This window comes from Triticum dicoccoides, chromosome 3A (genome assembly GCF_002162155.2).
Source record: "Triticum dicoccoides isolate Atlit2015 ecotype Zavitan chromosome 3A, WEW_v2.0, whole genome shotgun sequence".
Lineage (NCBI taxonomy): Eukaryota > Viridiplantae > Streptophyta > Magnoliopsida > Poales > Poaceae > Triticum > Triticum dicoccoides.
Window position 1 is genome coordinate 504,145,538 of NC_041384.1, and position 18,271 is coordinate 504,163,808.

Here is an 18,271-nt window from a genome sequence, read left to right on the forward strand (position 1 = left end):
AACCTTTACTTGATGTTCTAGTTATCAAACCATACCTATGAATGGGTTACACTAGCACGTCAAGGAGAACATTAGAAGCGGAGTGCTAAATGTCTCTCGGTCGATCATCCAGATTTTGTTTCCTTGGCCCCGCTAGGGTGAAATCTGAGTTGATGTTATCTTCCTATGCATCTGCATCGTCCATCGTTGTTCATCATGGTGGTATGTTGTGTTGCCAGGATCCTTGACACGGATGTTGGTAAAACCTTGATGAATATGGAAATGCTCAAGTTCTCGAGAGCACGCACAAGCGCTAGGTGTTATCATCGGCACTAACTGGGTTTGCTTTTAGTTTCCTCGGCAATGCTATGATCTTTTCAAACAGTGAATTCACTCTCTGTTGATGGGTTCTTCCCCAGTTACCAGAATCATTCCCAGCATTTGCATTTTGTTCCCAGCTTGCACCGCCCATGTGCCATTCTACTATGGGTCTCTTCCATTTCCGGTGGTAAGCAAATTCATCCATTACATTGTCTTCAACAAGGTAATCCACATCATCCAAGTCCGGGTATGCCTTTCTACCGAACCCCTCTAAATGATCGATTATGAATTGCCTTAAGCTGGTATAAAGAGTTTCAATGATCTTTAAATCAAAGGTAATTCTTTTTGCCACTTAAGGGGATATTTCTACGAGTCACCGTCCCTAAGGTGCTTTGTTGTGGTATCATGGCAACTCAACTCCTCGCTACGTTGACAATCGTTTACCACCTTTTAAGTGTGGAACTGTTGTCCACCTAGTGAACCTTCGTCATCCGTTTCTTTCCACCCCTCTTGATGTGTATCTCGTGTCTCAACCCGAGAGATGGTTCTATGTCTCATTCCGTGAGTTGTTCGACCTTCAAGAAGTTCGATCCTTCTAGAGTTTCCCTTTCCCCTTCTTGTCATGATTAGCTGAAGTTCTCGAAGTAAGACATCAAGACAATAATGCTGAACGAATCAACGTTCATTCGAAGTGCAACCTGGATCGTGAAGATTATACTAGTTGCGTTTCCCCTTCATCTTACCCTACGCTTGAATCTCGAGACGAGATTCTTGTTTAGTGGGGGTGAGTTGTCACATCCCTAGCTTTTGGTGCTGCCCAGTGTGTGCATCATGTTTAAATTCCATTTAAATTTGAAATGGGGATTTGTGAAACCCTTAGAATCATTTTTTTTGGAAATGACCAAATAAAAATTGCTCCAAAAAGGTCCAAGAAAATGCTCATGTTGCTCTCTGAAAATATTGGACAGAGATAAAAATCAAACCAATATTTTTAGGAGCCCATAAGTATTTATTCTGGGCATTTGGAATTAATGCATAAATATTTGCATTGGATATATATATATTATATATAAATAATATATGTCCAATAATTGCTGGAACATTTTATGTGGTTGGGTATATTTTAACTCTAGCCACATAACTATTTTCAGGATTTTATAAAATGGTTTAGTATTTTACTAAACCAAACCAAAACAAAACAAAATAGAAAAACAATAAATAAAAGCAGAGAGAGAACTTACCTCAGCTTACCTGGCAGCCACCCACAGCCCAACACTGTGCAGCCCACCTGCGCGGCCCAGTCCACCTGGCCCCCCTTCTCCTGTCTTCTTCCCGTGCCAGCGCACGAAGCAGCTCGGTGGCGAGCACCGCCGTCGCGCTTGGCCACCTCCTGCCTGGTTGCCTCCCTCCTCGATGCGCCTGGAGACGCCACGACACCCCTGGCCTCTCTCTCACTCTCCCTGGAACCCCTCTCGCTCTCCCTCCGTCCCTATTCCCCCTCTGCTCTCTCTCCCTCCCGCGACCGAACGGAGCCGCCGCCACCAACGAGCTCCCTCGCGGACACCGGCCACCCCACGCAAACCCGACGCGCCCAGAAGCTCCGCCACGTTGTCTTCTTCATCTTCGATGAGCCACGCAAGCCGGGAGGGCCCGGAACATCGCCATCGCCGTCGTCTTCCACCTCGGGCTCCGACCACCGCCGCCGTTGATTCGCCGTCTCCACCGCCTCCCCGAGCACGCCGACCTTCTCTTCGAACTCACCATGAGCCCCTGTCCATTTCCCCTCTCTCTCCGTGCCCGTCCGCGCCCTCTAACCACCCTGGCTGTCGAAGCCGACCGTTCCTCGCCGCCGGCGATGACGCAGACGGTGCTAGAGCCACCGTAGCTAACTCCCGAGCACGGCAACGTGCTCAGCACCCTTCCAGGAGCCGAGCGCGCCCACCCGTGCGACCTGCCGTGCCCCCTAGCGCCAACCCCGACCTCGCCGTGCTCCGGCCGCCGCCCCGCTCGCCGCCGTCGCCAAGTCCGACCTCCCCAGCACGAACGGATGCCACGATTCGATGCGCGCACACACCAGCTACACGTAGAGCCCCTCAGTCTCCGATTTGGTCGCCGGAGGAGGATTTCCGACCCCCTCCGCCGTCTCTGGCTCCGCCGGCGACGAGCCGCGGGTCAACTCCGGCGAGTTGACCCGGGGTTTGACCCCCCTGACGTGTGGGCCCAGGCGCCTGCTTGATTAGTGTTAGATTAGTTAGTGCTAATTAACCTAGCTAATTAGATAGGCCACTGACATGCGGGCCTCACCCGGCTAACTAAGTTAGTTAGGCTAACTAACTTGGTTAGTTGACTGGGTCACTGACCAGTGGACCCCACTGGTCAGGTTTGACCTGGTCGACGCCTTTGACCTGCTGACGTCACCCCGGCGTCATGCTGACGCAATATTCCTTTTCTGGAATTTAGTTTATTTTATAAATAATCAGGAAATTCCAGAAAATAGCTAAAACTTCAATAAATCATAGAAAATTAACCGTAACTCCAAATTAAATAAATTATATATGAAAAATTATCAGAAAAATTCAAGGAATCCATCTGTACCATTTTCATGCATGTTTGAACAATGGTTGTCCTCTGTTTTGGACAAAACCAATAAAGGGCATTTAAATAATCACATATGGAGTTTGAATTTGAATCTTGTATTCAAACCAACCCCATTTAACTTGTTGCTAGTTGCATTAGCTCAAAACACATTCATATTGCCATGTCATAGCATGCATCATTTTGTGCATTGCATTGATTGTGTTTTTCTGTGTTGCCGGTATTTGTCCCCTCTCGATAGACGCGATACCGATGATGTGATCGTTGACACTGATGAAGACTCAATGTTATCTTCAGAAGTGCCAGGCAAGCAAAACCCCCTTGTTCATTCCGATACAATCCCACTCTCTCGCTCCTGCTCTCTTTTACTGCATTAGGACAACAACGATTCATCTGTTACCTGCTGCGGTAGCTGAACCCCTTTATCCTTTGCATGATCTGTCATTGCCACAGTAAATAGATGAAACCCACTAGCATGAGTAGGAGTTGTTTGAGCCCTGTTGTGCCTACTCATTCATGCTTGTTTGTCACGCCTGCTACTGCTTAGAGTTGAGTCAGGTCTGATTCATCCGAGGTGAATCAGAGGTGTGTGAACATGTCCTACTGTGTGTGAGCTAAGTGTGTGAATACGATTTGGTAAAGGTAGCGGTGAGAGGCCATGTAGGAGTACATGGTGGGTTGTCTCATTGCAGCCGTCCTCAGGAACTGAGTTCTGTGTTTGTGATCCATGATTCAGCTACTACCATGCATTGGGCCCTGAAATATGACCCCGCTCGACTTCTTATTCACCCTAGTCCTCTGTCCAGGAGTTGCAAGTAGTTTCTGGTGTTTGTAGTATGCTGGAGGCCGTGGACAGCGCTGACCGTAGGGGTGGGCTGTGATGCGGTAGGCACGTGGCCGGGTAAACAGGGCACCCATTTGGTGTCACGGAACCCTGTTCACATCGTTTGGGGCTGTGAGCGAAACTCCGGCCGGATCTCCTCATGGATGGAACCCGAATAGGCGATAAACCTGGACTAGAGACTTGAGTGTTTAGGTAGGTCGTGGTCTACACCCACGTCGGCTTTCGCTTGAAGTCTGCCGAGCACATGTCGTGTGCAGACGCTAAGTGGTGGAAACATGTATGAAGAAGTACACCCCTGCAGGGTTAACATCATCTATTCGAATAGCCGTGTCCGCGGTAAAGGACTTCTGGGTTGCTTATATCAGTTCATAGACAAGTGAAAGTGGATACATTAAAATGCGCAAGATAAGTGTGAGTGCCATGGATGGCGTTCTCGTAGGGAGACGGGAGCGGATCCATAGTGGTGTATTGATATGGTGAATATGTGGACTCATGTGCGCCACCTCAAAAGAGTTACTTGCAGTCGTAGTTCAGGATAGCCACCGAGTCAAAGCTGGCTTGCTGCAGTTAAACCCCACCATCCCTTTGTTGATAATGATGCATATATAGATAGTTCTGATGTAAGTCTTGCTGGGTACATTCGTACTCACGTTTGCCTATTTTATGTTTTTGCAGAGAGACTTCAGTCTCACTAGTATTTCCGCGTGGTCTTCGACGTTTAGCTTGTTACCTCAGCTACGATCTTGTGCCTCGGCAGGATTTGGTAGATAGTCAGGCTTCTCAGCCTTTTTCAGTTATAGATGTCTGTACCCAGACATGATAGCTTCCGCTTGTGCTTTGACTTGTATGCTCTGATTGTTGGGTCATGAGACCCATGTTTGTAATATCTCGCTCCTCGGAGCCTATTGAATAAATTACTTGAGTCGTAGAGTCATGTTGTGATGCCATGTTGTATTTGCACATATCGAGCATATTGTGTGTATGTTATTGAAATGCTTGGTATGTGTGGGATCTGACCATCTAGTTGTTTATCTTTAGTAGCCTCTCTTACCGGGAAATGTCTCCTAGTGTTTCCACCGAGCCATGGTAGCTTGCTACTGCTCCGGAACACTTAGGCTGGCCGGCATGTGTCCTTCTTCGTTCCTGTGTCTGTCCCTTCGGGGAAATGTCACGCGATGAATACCGGAGTCCTGTTAGCCTGCTACAGCCCGGTTCACCGGAGTCCTGCTAGCCCAATGCTACAGCCTGGATTCACTCGCTGACGACCGACACGTTCGATGCTGGGTCATGAATGCCTGTCCCTGTAAGTTAGTGCCACTTTGGGTTTACGACTAGCCATGTCAGCCCGGGCTCCTTATCATATGGGTGCTAGCGACACTATCATATACGTGTGCCAACAGGCGCAAACGGTCCCGGGCAAAGGTAAGGCGACACCCGTGGGAATACCGTGCGTGAGGCCGCAAAGCGATATGAGGTGTTACATGCTAGACCCATGTGGCATCGAGTCGGGGTCCTGACAATCTTCATATAATATGTAGGAGTCAATATGGGCACCATGTTCTGCTATTGGTTATTGACTGGAGAGCTGTCTCGGTCATGACTACATAGTTCTCGAACGCGTAGGGTCCGCACGCTTAACGTTCGATGTCGATTTGGTATTATATGAGTTATGTGGTCTGGTGACTGTATGTTATTCGGAGTCCAGGATGAGATCACGGGCATGAAGAGGAGCTCCGGGATGGTCTGTAGGTAAAGATTGATATGTAGGATGATGCTATTTAGTCTCCGGAATGGTTTCGGAATGCACCGGAAAGTTATCGGAATACCAGAAGGGGTTTTGGAGGCACCGGGAGAGTATTGGGTCTTATTGGGCCATGTAGAGGGAATACACCAGCCCACATGGGCTGGTGCGCCCCCCCTAAGGCAGCCACGCCCAATTAGATGGAAAGGGTGTAAGGGCATATTTATCCCTAAGTGGTTTTGGTGATTGATGACAATGCTTTTGCGGACTAATCGTGTGCATTGAGCATTTCAGATATCTCATGTCTACGCACAAGACGATTTGGTGCCCCTTGGAGCCTATCGTAGACGGCGTTTCTCTATGTTTCTTTTCGGTGGATTTGAGTCATAGCAAAGCCGTACTAATAAAAGGGGGTCCACTTTGGAAAGGTTAGGGTGGAACCATCACATACACGTCTATTCTTTTGCACCACCTTTCCTTGCTTCATTGGAGCACCGGTGTTCCCCTTGTCGCTGCGAAGATGAAGGCATCCGAGTGCTACTGGTCTGTGGCGTGCGGTAGTACTGCTCAAGGGAGCAGTAGTACCGCAGCTGGCCACGGTAGTACCGCCCAAGGTAGCGGCAGTACCGCACGTGCGGTAGTACCGCTCCTAGCATGCGTTAGTACCGTGGCCCCTTGTAGCGACCGGACCTCAAACAGTCCGATCTCTGTGCTTTAGTGTCATCCCTGGATCAGTAATTCTGACACACACAGTACTTGAAGGATTTATAACAGAGTAGCAATCACACACTTATTACATCAAATGTCGCAAAGGAGAACTTATAACAATAAATATGGCTTAAGGCCATCTAATAACGATAACAGCGGAAGGCTTGGAAGATAAGTGAGTCCATCAACTCCAACGGCATCACTGAGTATAGAACCACGACCTAAAGGCACTTTACTCGTCGGGTAAAAAGTCTGCAACATGAACATTGCAGCCCGAAAACAGGTCAGCACATGGAATATGCTGGCAATGTAACACATAGAGAGTAATGGAAGAATAAAGCTATCCTACATGCATATATGGCTGATGGAAAGTTCTATGGTTACAATTTTGTGTAAAGCCAATTTTTTCCTACTGCAAAGGAATAAATTTTATTTAACTATCATGGTAGTTGTTAAACATTGAGAGTGTAGACACCCTCTCAATCCCAATTTAGTATCATCATTAAAACCCAATAGTATTAACTTAAAGTAACATGATGAGATTCACATGATAATCCAAGTACTAGATACTCAAGACGTCCATAACCGGGGACACGCCTAACCATGATTAGTTTATACACTCTGCAGAGGTTTGCGCACTTTTCCCCACAAGACTTGATCTCCTCCGCTGGGATTCTCGCACTATATGGTGTTTGAGAAAACGGATGACCGAGACATAGTCTTTCAGAAGCGCTAGCACATTACGATCGGGTAGACAGTACAAACCTACATCCCCTACATCTGCTACTCTACCACTGTAAAAGTTCGCACGACTTAGTCAACTATGCTAGAGCCCATAGTAGCTTGTGGCTGCACACGGAAGTTTCTAGTATGAATAAATCTCATGATCCCTTTGAGCCTGGCTGGCGGTCCATAAAGAAAAACAGGCAATCGCTAGAATACCCAGGTGCCTCAATCCACCCAGATGTGTGTTTATGTTGCCACCTTAAATAAACCATTAATTTATCAATCTCGCATCTGTCATGGATACGCTCACCCAATCCACGTCTACTAGCATAGCATGGCATAATAAGCAAACGTAGAAGTAATTCCCAAGGGTTGATAATAAAACAGGTAATAGGTTCTACCTCATCTACTCCCAAAACCCACATATTAATCAGATCCTAATCGTGCAATTGTTTGAGGATTGGTCTAATGCAATAAAACTGGGTAGTAAAGAGGTATGATCAAAGTGTTACTTGCCTCGCTGATGATCCATGAAACCTAGAGATTCGAAGTAGCAAGCGACGCACTCCGGGTACTCTATCGCAAACAAACAAGCATACAATAAGTACGCATCTAATGCACGGGTAAAACTCAAATAAGAAAACTAACCAGAAAGTTCAACTTAAGAACTCCTGTTTGCAACAAGAATCAAATCGAACGAAGCAACGAAAGTCAAACGGCGAAAGAAACAAACTCCATTTACTAATCTGGATCTAAGTCAAATTTTACAGATGCAAAAACATTTTTTGAGTTGGTTAAACGGAAAGAGGGTTTCGAGACGAAACTCCAGGATCTTGAATCGCCCGATTCCGATAAACAAGCGAAAAGTTATACTAGAACGAAAATCAGATCAGAAATCGCGATCAGAAATAACCGCGGAAAAATCCGAGAAAAAGAAAAACTGACGAACAGATTAACGAATGAACGTTCGTTAACTGAAACTAAACGACGAATTCGCCCGTTAAAACGAACGAATGGGTGAACGCTCGCTAAAAAAATAAACCAGAAAATAAAACCGATCTATTTATAAAAAAACGAATCTAGGGTTTTCTAAAAAAACGGATCGGTTTCTTTAGAAAAACTGGGGCGGCGAGCGGCTACCTCGGCTCGGGTTCCGGTGAGGTCCAGCGGGGTTCCGGTGGGGCTCCGGTGGCGGTGGGCGGCGTGGGGTGGCGGGGCGGCGGCTCCTGGCGGCGACGGCGCAAGGCGGCGGGGCAGCGGTGGCTTGCGGCGAGGGGCTGCGGCGGTGGCGACTCGGGGCTCCAGGGGGACCAGAGGTGGTATTTAAAGGGGGAGAGGCGGCGGCGGCTCCGACTTGGGGAGGGGGTCGGGCGGCGGCGGCGGCTCGGACTCTCCCGTGTCCGGCAACTGCACTGGACGGGGAGGTGGTGGCACGGGCGGGCCGGCCTGGCTCGGCTGGGCTTCGGCCCAGTCGGGCGCGCGGGAGGTTTTTTTTAAAAAAATCCTGCCGAACTAAGAAAAAAATCTAGAAAAATAAATAAAAATCTAAAAATACTAAAACAAATTTTCGCCGTCTAAAGAAAATATTTAGAACAAGATGAACATTTTCTTGGCCCTAAAATGCAGTTTTGAAAACGTGCATTTTTTCCTAAATTCAAATAAAATAGCGAGAAAACTGCGAACTAAAATCTTACTTGATTTTTTTATTAAAGCTTCAATATTTCTTTATTTTGGGAAAGTCATTTTATTCCCTCTCTCATATTTTATTATAGAAATAATTGAAGATAGAATAAATAAAATCAATGATCCTATTTTCAAAATTTGGGAAAACCCCAAATATGAAAATAACAAAATCCCCAACTCTCTCCGTGGGTCCTTGAGTTGCGTAGAATTTCTGGATCGGTCCAAAAGAAAATAAAATATGATATGCAGTGATGACCTAATGTATAACATTCCAAATTGAAAATTTGGGATGTTACAAACCTACCCCCCTTAAGATGAATCTCGCCCTCGAGATTCGGGTTGGATAGAAAATAGGTGAGGGTGGTCCTTCAGCAGTTCTTCCTCTTGCTCCGAGGTGGCTTCATCCTCGATGTGGTGGCTCCACTAAACTTTGCAAAACTTGATAAACTTGTTGCGGGTGACTCGGCTGGCATACTCAAGAATCTTGACTGGTTTCTCCTCATAGGTCAAATCACTATCCAACCGAATTGCTTCCAGCGGCACTGTATCTCTCACCGGTATGTCCGCCATCTCTGCGTGGCACTTCTTCAACTGGGAGACGTGGAACATGTCGTGAACTCCCGACAATCCTTCGGGCAACTCCAACTTGTAGGCAACTTCTCCCATACGCTCCAAAACTTTGTATGGTCCCACAAAACGTGGCGCTAACTTTCCTTTAACTCCAAAGCGCTTAACTCCCCGAAGTGGAGATACTCGAAGATAAACTCGGTCTTCAACTTCGTAAACTGTCTCCTTGCATTTAGAATCCGCGTAGCTCTTCTGCCTGGACTGGGCTACCTTGAGCCCATCGCGAATCAATTTCACTTTTTGTTCAGACTCCTTAATCAAATCCGGTCCAAACAACTGGCGGTCTCCAACTTCATCCCACAACAATGGTGTTCTGCACCTTCTTTCGTACAAGGCTTCGAAAGGGGCCATCTTCAAACTGGATTGATAACTGTTGTTGTAGGAAAACTCTCCATATGGCAAATTGTCGTCCCAAGTAGATCCATAATCTAGCGCACAAGCTCTCAGCATATCCTCCAAAATCTGATTGACTCTCTCGGTCTGTCCATCTGTCTGCGGATGAAAAGCTGTACTGAACTCTAGCCTGGTACCCAAAGTTTCATGCAATTGATTCCAGAACTTTGAGGTAAACTGGGTTCCTCTATCTGATACAATGCTCCTCGGAACTCCATGCAGACATACGATCCCGGTCATGTATATCTTTGCCAACTTAGCACTGGTGTAGGTGGTCTTTACTGGGATGAAATGAGCTACCTTCGTCAAGCGATCGACTACAACCCATATCGAGTCATAGCCTGAACGGGTCCTGGGTAATCCCGTGATGAAATCCATGCCTAGCTTATCCCACTTCCATTCGGGTATCGGCAATGGTTGTAGCAACCCTGCTGGCTTCTGATGCTCTGCCTTTACTCTCTGACATACATCACAAACTGCTACATACTCCGCAATATCCTTCTTCATTCCGGTCCACCAGAAAGTATCCTTCAAATCCAAATACACCTTGGTATTTCCTGGGTGAATTGAGTATGGTGAATCATGAGCCTCCTACAGAATCAACTTCCTGATCTCCAGGTCGTTAGGCACATAAACACGGTCTTCAAACCATAGGGTATCGTGCGCATCCTCACGAAATCCTTTAACTTTACCTTTGCTCATCTTCTCCTTTATAGAGGCAACCTCCTTGTCAGTTTTCTGAGCTTCTCTGACCTTATCCCACAAAGTAGACTGAATCTCCAATGCTGCTACATAGCCTCTCGGAACTATCTCCAAACATAGCTCACGAAGGTCTTCGGCTAACACCTTTGGTAAATCTCCCGTCATTAATGTGTTGACATGGCTCTTACGGCTCAGCGCATCGGCTACTATGTTAGCCTTTCTGGGATGATAATGCAATCTCATATCATAATCCTTGATGAGCTCCAACCATCTCCTTTGCTTGAGATTTAGCTCCTTCTGCATGAAAATATACTTCAAACTCTTGTGATCCGTGTATACTTCACAATGGTTTCCAATGAGAAAATGTCTCCAAGTCTTCAATGCATGCACTACAGCTGCTAACTCCAAATCATGCATGTCATAATTCAACTCATGAGGTTTCAGCTGTCGTGAAGCATACGAAACAACTCTTCCCTCCTGCATAAGCACTGCTCCAAGTCCTCGACGTGAAGCGTCGCAATACACCTCATAATCCTTGCTCTGATCTGGCAGAATCAATACTGGTGATGTAACCAAACGTTTCTTCAACTCCTAGAAACTGGCCTCACATTCCTCAGTCCATTTGAACTTGGTATCCTTCTTCAACAACTTCGTCATAGGCTTCACAATTTTTGAGAAATTCTCAATGAATCTCTGGTAGTATCCTACAAGTCCAAGAAAACTCCGGATCTCTCCAACTGTTGTTGGTGCTTCCCAATTTGTCACAGTGACAACCTTGGTGGGATCTACTGCTATACCTTCTTCGGATATAACGTGTCCGAGGAATCCAACTTCCTTCAACCAAAACTCACTTTTACTGAACTTGGCATATAACTGATGTTCTCTGAGCTTCTCAAGTACCAAACGCAAATGCTCCTTATGCTCCTCTTCATTCTTTGAGTAGACTAAAATATCATCAATGAACACCACGACAAACTTATCCAAAAACTCCATAAACACCTTGTTCATCATGTTCATGAAATATGCATGTGCGTTAGTTAGACCAAATGACATAACGGTATACTTGTACAACCCATACCTGGTGGTAAAAGCCGTCTTAGGTATATCCCGCTCTCGAATCTTCAACTGATGGTATCCTGGTCGCAGATCGATCTTGGAAAATACCTTAGCTCCTTGCAATCGATCAAACAGATCATTGATCATCGGCAGTGGGTACTTGTTCTTGATTGTTACTTCATTCAATCCTCGATAATCAACAACCATCCTTAACGATCCATCCCTCTTCTCCACTAGAAGTACTGGCAATCCCCAAGGTGAAGAACTTGGGCAAATATAACCATTATCCAGTAACTCCTTAATCTGCTTCTTAATCTCGTCCAAATCTTTTGTGGGTATCTTGTATGGTCTCTTAGATATGGGCCCTGTGCCTGGCAAAAGCTCAATCAAAAACTCAATATCTCTATCCGGTGGCATGCCTGGCAACTCCTTCGGAAATACGTCAGGGAAATCCTTCACCACTGGTACTTCCTCCTGCACAACTCCTGATAAGGAATTTACTTGAGTGCTCTTCGGCACATGCCGGGGTACATACTTTGATCCTTCTTCCTTCTGGCGTTGTAAGCAAAATTGACTTCCTGGCGCATTCAATGTTCCCTCCATACTTCATAACCAATCCATGCCTAATATCACATCTAATCCTTGAGATTCCAATACTATTAGGTCCGAGGGAAATACACAGTTACCAATCCTTAATGGTAACCGATCACACCATAGACTAGCCATATACTCTACTCCAGGTGAGGTTACTAACATGGGTGACCTAAGGGCTTGGGTTGGCAGTTTATACTTATCCACAAATCCCGTTGAGATGTATGAATGCGATGCACCAGTATCAAAAAGAACGAGTGCAGTAAATGACTTAACCAAAAACTTACCTATTACTGCATCTGGCTGAGCTTCAACCTCCTCCACGTTAACGTGGTTCACCTGTCCCCTATTGAAAGGGTTCGGCTTCTTCCCAGAGCTTACATTGCCATTTCCACTCTGTGCTTCAAGAAATTCATTGGCGTAATGTCCAGTCTTCTGGCACTTATAGCAAGTGACTTGGCTCAGGTCTCTCTTGGCTGGCGTCGATGGGTTGGTACAGTTCTGGTCGTTGCTTCCTCCATTCCTGTTACCATTCTTGGGGCCATTATGATTGTGCGAGCTGCCTCCTCCATGAGTATGCTGAAAATGTCCTCCCGGTTTAGGGGTAAAAGGTGGCTTCTGCTGAGCTCCGGAATTGTACTTCCCTTGTCCATACTTCCTCTTGCGGTTTTCAATCTGCCGCTGCTTCCCTTCAATCATAAGAGCGCGATCTACCAACTCCTAGTAGTTGTTGAAGCTTGCTACCATCAAATGCATGCTCAACTCATCATTCAGTCCTTCCAGAAACTTCTCATGCTTAGCTGCATCCATAGCAACGTCATCTAGGGCATAACATGCTAGGTTACTAAAGTCATCCACATACTGGCCAACTATCCGTCCTCCTTGGTGCAAGTTGCGAAACTCATGCTTCTTCATGGCCATAGCTCCTGCTGACAAATGGGCAGTACGGAAAGCCTGCTGAAATTGGTCCCATGTCACCATGGCTATAGGGTAGGTGACGATGTAATTCTCCCACCATCATGTTGCTGGTCCATCCAACTGATGTGCGGCAAAGCGCACCTTCTCAGCATCAGTACATCCTGTAGTGGTTAACTCCCTTCCAATCTTGCGGAGCAAATCATCTACTACTATAGGCTCGGTGCTACTAGAGAACACCGGCGGATTCAGCCTAAGAAAACGGGTTAAGTGATCCATAGGTGGTGGCGGTGGTGGGTTGTTGTTGTTGTTGTTCCCTTGATTCTGATTCTAGACTAGCAACTGCATCAACGTATTCTGCTGCTGGATCAACTGAGTGAGCTCCAGTGGGAAAGCAAATCCATTGTCATGTCTCGGAGGCATCTGATGGGTTTAGAAAAGATGAGAATATAGAATAGAATGAGGTCTAGAGGGAAAACACTACCCATATGCACATGATGCAAATGCAAACAAAATCACTTCATTCAATCAAACAAGGGCATACAATGGTCCATCTATCGTTTACAAAAGTGCTCGGGCTATACTAGATACATGGGAGAATATTATTACTAATATGGTGGTCGACTTTTAAAAAACTGCTCCGATGAAGACTCCATGATATCTGCTCCAGCTTCATCAACATAGTCATCATCGCTATCGTCTGGGTCCGAGTCGGTGTCGTCGATGATGATGTAGTTCTCTGGACAAGTGCAATCTTCGTCTTCTCCTCCAGTTGCGGGAAATCCCATGAATATTTTTAGCTTCTTCTTCAGATCATCGTTCTTCTCCACGAGTGTTGCTATTTCCTCCTCATATCCATCGCATGTAGAATTGAGTTCTTCTTCCAGCTCCGTGATCTTGGTCATCGCCTTCTTCCAGCTCCGTGATCTTGGTCATCGCCTTCTTCAGGTCATCGCCTTACTTGATTTTTTTATTAAACCTTCAATATTTATTTATTTTGGGAAGTCATTTTATTCCCTCTCTCATATTTTATTATAGAAATAATTGAAGATAGAATAAATAAAATCAATGATCCTATTTTCAAAATTTGGGAAAACCCCAAATATGAAAATAACGAAATCCCCAACTCTCTCCGTGGGTCCTTGAGTTGCGTAGAATTTCTGGATCAGGCCAAAAGCAAATAAAATATGATATGCAGTGATGACCTAATGTATAACATTCCAAATTGAAAATTTGAGATGTTACACCTCTGGCCCAGCACCGCGGCCTGAGCGGTGTAGGGGCGGAAGTAGTTTTTTGCTTCCGCACCCTACGCGGTAGTACCGCTCCCTGTGAGTTGTAGTACTGTGCCAGATTTTTGCACTGGCCGAAAGTTATCAGAAGTAGCCACAAATGTAATTTTATTAGTCCATGCCTTCCCAGCCCAGGATGAGCTCTGCCTTGCGGTAGTACCACAAGGGCGCGCGATAGTACCGCTCTGGCGGTTCTACTGCTCATTGCCTTGTGCGACAAAGCCTCACCTGGCTCGTGCCGCACGAGCGGTAGTACCGCATCTCCCAGCGGTAGTACCACGAGCTCGTTCGGTAGTACCACTTGCATATGCGGTAGTACCGCATGTCGCGTTCTGAGTAGATGGGTAACGGTTGGATTTGTCCTCTCACTATATAAGGGGGGTCTTCTTCCCCAAGTTGACCACCTCTTCCTCCCCTAAGCTCCATTGTTTCTCAAAGCTCCATTTTCGCTCGATCTCTCTCCCTAGCCAATCAAACTTGTTGATTTTCTAGGGATTGGTTGAGAAGGCCCCGATCTACACTTCCACCAAGAGAAATTTGATTCCCCCCACTAATCCCTTGCGGATCCTATTACTCTTGGGTGTTTGAGCACCCTAGACAGTTTAGGTCACCGCGGAGCCATATTCCATTGTGGTGAAGCTTCGTGGTGTCGTTGGGAGCCTCCAATTAAGTTGTGGAGATTGCCCCAACCTTGTTTGTAAAGGTTCGGTCGCCACCTTTAAGGGCACCAATAGTGGAATCACTGCATCTCGCATTGTGTGAGGGCGTGAGGAGAATACGGTGGCCCTAGTGGCTTCTTGAGGAGCATTGTGCCCCCACACCGCTCCAACGGAGACGTACTTCCCCTCAAAGGGAAGGAACTTCGGTAACACATCCTCGTCTCCACCGGCTCCACTCTTGGTTATTTCTTACCTTTACTTGTGCAAGCTTATGTTGTGTTGTATCCCTTGCTTTCTTCTGTGCTTGTTGTTGTTGCATCATATAGGTTGCTCACCTAGTTGCATATCTGGACAACCTACTTTGATGCAAAGTTTAAATTGGTAAATAAAAGCTAAAAATTGTTAGTTGCCTATTCACCCCCCTCTAGTCAACTATATCGATCCTTTCAATTGGAACCAGAGCCTCGTCTCTTTATTAAGGACTTTGCCGTCCGAAGAGTATGGTTGACACCGTAGACGGTGAGGAGGAGCACCCCAGTGTGATTCCGTCCTCGTCTACGACCGATGGGGGAAACTCTTTCTCACATGAGGATTTCAATGTGGCCTTGGACACATTGAAAACCTCCATGATGGCCGAGGTCAAAGGCATGCTTAAGAACTTTCTTGATGGTCTTAAATTATCCACCGCACCATTGGAAGTGGTCGATCCCAGTAACAAGGTGACCGATGCTAACTCTGACAAGGGGGAAGCTACTAGCGATAAAGTTCCTTTGTTTAGTGGTAAAAGTGGAAACGACATCTTTGCCCATGTTGAACCACCTCTTACTTCTGGAGGACCGGTTCCTTCCATTCATTTGAATCATGTTCGCCCTCTTCCTAAGCTTGTGAAAAATGAGGATTTTGCCTCTTGGGTCTATCGCTTTAAACTTCATTTAAATTATAGTTCTACTAACCTCTGGAGAATTAGTGAGCAAGGTTTCTACTCGCATGACCCAAGCAACTTCACGCCAAGAGAAGCCGCGGGTCATCAATTCAACGAGTCCGCTCTTTGCATTCTCCAAGAGGCCATCCCTCCCAAAGATATTGCACATCTCCGACCTTTCACTATGGCCAATGAAGCATGGCAACACATTGTTTCCCTTTACAAGGGAAGTGCAAGCATTCAACGCTCCAACTATGAAGTGGTGCAAGATGAAGCCGATGAGTTTGCAATGAATGAAGATGAAGAACCTCGCGAGCTTTACCGGAGATTAACCACTCTCACGGTCTCACTCCGAGATCATGGGAGCAAGGATACGGAGACAACTGGATCAAGCGCAAGTTTCTCAAGGCCATGATGCCTTACCATAAGTCCATGTCCTCCGTCATCCATCAAAGGCCGGGCGTCCACACCTTGTCCTCAAGTGAAGTGTTGGATGAGTTTGTGGCAATGTGAATCTTGGACAAGACTGACGACAATGTGGTGTTGCGTTCTCAACGCACCAAGAAGCCCAACCTTTCCTTGAAGGCCAAGGATAATGTGGAAGAAGGGGATGAAGAGGAGAGTAACCCCGAAGATACAAAATATGCTTATCATGAGCACACGGCTCTTGCTTTAAGGAAATTTTGGAGAAAGAAGAACTCAAGGCCCAACTTCAATAAGAACAACTCAAGTGCCACCAAGGGCAAGCAACGTGTGAGGACATGCTATAATTGTGGCAATGTGAGCCACTTTGTTGTGGAGTGCCCATATGAGAAGAGGGAAGACAATGGTGGCAAGCTTATCCGAAAAGACAAGGCCAAGTCCTTCCCCAACAAAAACAACTTCACCAAGAAGACTCCTCCTAAGGGGTTGGTGGCACAAGAAGAGTACAATGAAGAAGAAGATGATGATGATGATGAAGACGGTGAGACGGTTGACATGGCCTCCATTGCCATTGCAACAACTCCTCGGGTGTCCCTCTTCGACTCACCCAACGTGAACATCACCACTAAGTGCCTCATGGCCAAAGCCACCAACAAGGTAACCCCCAACATCAAAACCACCATCACAAATAATCCCTCTTTGACAGACTGCATTGATGAAAGTGAGGGGTCTAATGAGGAAGAAAATGAATTTGAGTCTTTTATGAGCAAGCTCAAGGGTAAATCCAAGAAGCACTTTGTTGCTCTCTTGGAACAACTCGGTGAAGCCAATGACATGATCAGCGCTCGCGAAGACACCATCTCTAAGATGGATGGGCATAGTCGTGACTATGCCGATGAGATATCGGATCTCTCTAATGATCTTGCGGAAGGGCGTGCTCACCGTTTGGCTCTTGAGGAGTCACACAACGATGATCATGCCAAAATAAAGAAAGATCTTGATCATGCTCTTGTTGTATCCTGTGTTCTCAATTCCGAGAAGGCCAAACTTGGGGTTGATCTTGCTAGACTCAAGGAGGAGTTTAACATACTTATACAAGGCTCACAAAGCCTGAAAGGGTGCTCATGCTAGCCACAAAGAGTCTCATGATCAACTCCCAGTGAAGCTAAATAAGGAAAGGGCCACTTTTCCTCATATGGTTTTAATTGAAAATGCAAATGCTACTAACCCGTGTTGTGAGCATGTGCATCTTGTGGAGGAGAATGAAAAGTTGAAGGAGCAACTTGAGAAAGGCCTTGTGTCTTGCATACAAGGTGAGGAGAACCTCAACGACCTTTTGAGCAATCAAAAGGAAGTTGTGTGCAAGGAGGTAATTGGGTTCGCTCCCAAGTCCAAGAACAAGAAGAAGAATGACAAGGCCAAACGACCTCCTCCTCTCAAGCAAACTTTTGTGAAGGAGGGAGAGGGTGCTTCTAAGGAGAAGAAGAACAATGAGAAGGGTGGTGGTGTTAAGAAGGGCAATGCCGCTCCTTGCAACAAAGCCGGTGATTTTAACCCCTCTTATGTCTTATGCCGTGCTAGTGATGGACATGTTTATGCTAAATTTGTTTGTTCTCCTTATGAGTACATCGAATGGTCTATTTGGGTTCCTAAGACCCTTGTTGCTAACATCAAAGGGCCCATTACAAAAAGGGTACCTAAAACCACGCATTGATCTCTTGTAGGTGTTTGCTTTCGGTGGGGAATCATGGTTGCTTGATAGTGGAACCAAAAATCATATGATCGGAAGCAAGGACTTGGTGGTGGACGTGCACAAGATTTCATCTATTCCCACCAATGTCGAGTGGGGTGATGCCTTGTCTTCTAAGGTATTGGGTCTTGGCAAGGTTGTCATTTCTCATGATCTCACGATCGAGAAAGTCATGCTTGTTGAGTCCCTTGCATTCAATTTTCTTTCCGTTTGTCAACTTGCACTCATGGGCTTTGCCACTTTCTTTGATATTGATACCGTGGCCCTCTTGTGGAGCAAGACTCTTAAAGTAGCCTTTGTTGGGCATGTCGAGAATGGTCTTTATGTGATTAACTTCTCGGAGC